This window comes from Panthera onca, chromosome B4, assembly GCF_046562875.1.
Source record: "Panthera onca isolate mPanOnc1 chromosome B4, mPanOnc1 haplotype 2, whole genome shotgun sequence".
NCBI lineage: Eukaryota > Metazoa > Chordata > Mammalia > Carnivora > Felidae > Panthera > Panthera onca.
Window position 1 is genome coordinate 32088616 of NC_138345.1, and position 1067 is coordinate 32089682.

The window sequence follows — 1067 nt, forward strand, 5'->3', positions numbered from 1 at the left end:
CATTACTTGGCGGGTCACTTCATCCCTCTGGGCCTCAATTTCCTTCTCTCAGTGAAGGGGAACCGAGACTAGATGATTTATTAGTGCTCTACAAATGTAGAAATTTGTCAATGCCATGTGCCACGTGCAGATGTAGGGTTAATGGGGCGCCTGGGTGGCTCAGTTGTTTAAGCATCCGACTTTGGCTCAGGTCATGATCTCGTGGTTTGTGGGTTTGAGCCCCACCTCAGGGTCTGTGCTGACAGCTCAGAGCTTGGAGCCTGCTTTGGATTCTGTGTCTCTCTCTCTCTGCCCCTCCCCAGTTCACGCTCTGTCTCTCTTTCTCAAAAATGAATAAACTTAAAAAAAAAAAACATTAATAGGGGTTAATTTATTAGACCCTTCAATTCTGCTAACTGCCTAAGCATGGGTTTTGATAGGATGAGAATGGTAAGAACAGGACAGGATTAGTCTCACAGGAAGGGAAGCTAAAGAAGGACATTAGCTCAGGTCTTTGGATGTAGTGTGGCTGGAGAGGAGAAAAAGGTGACAAGAGTGAAGAGAACTGACTGAATTGGGCCTAGAACCCAAATCTTTTGTACTTTGAGAGAGTCCTCTAATTATGATCATTTTAGATAAGAATGGCTCTTAGGTGGTTTAAGTGTCCATGTGTGTGCATGTTGTGGTGGAGCTCTTTTGTCTTTGCAAGGTAAGAATGGCTCATTAGATATTGTGTAACTTTCTAGGAACTTTAATTCAGAAGTCTTCCCAGGTTAATGTCCAGGTGGTTTTCAGGTGGTTCAGCAGTGATGGGAACCCACTGGTGGAATCCAAATGCTGAAGCAACACGTACTACAGCTAGCTGTCTGCTGAGACAAACACAAAAGAAAGATTATGAAAATCAATGAGATTATGCTTGTGTGTAGCCAAGAAAAGTATTATTTATGGAATTAATAAATGTGACTTTTTTTTTTCTAGGATGTTGCAATCTCTTGTGAGGACCTACTTGGAATTTTCTGAGTGTCAATGTGGTTTCAGGCAAGGACAGAGCAGGGTGGTGCTTTGCAGATGAAGAGAAGGGGCATCTA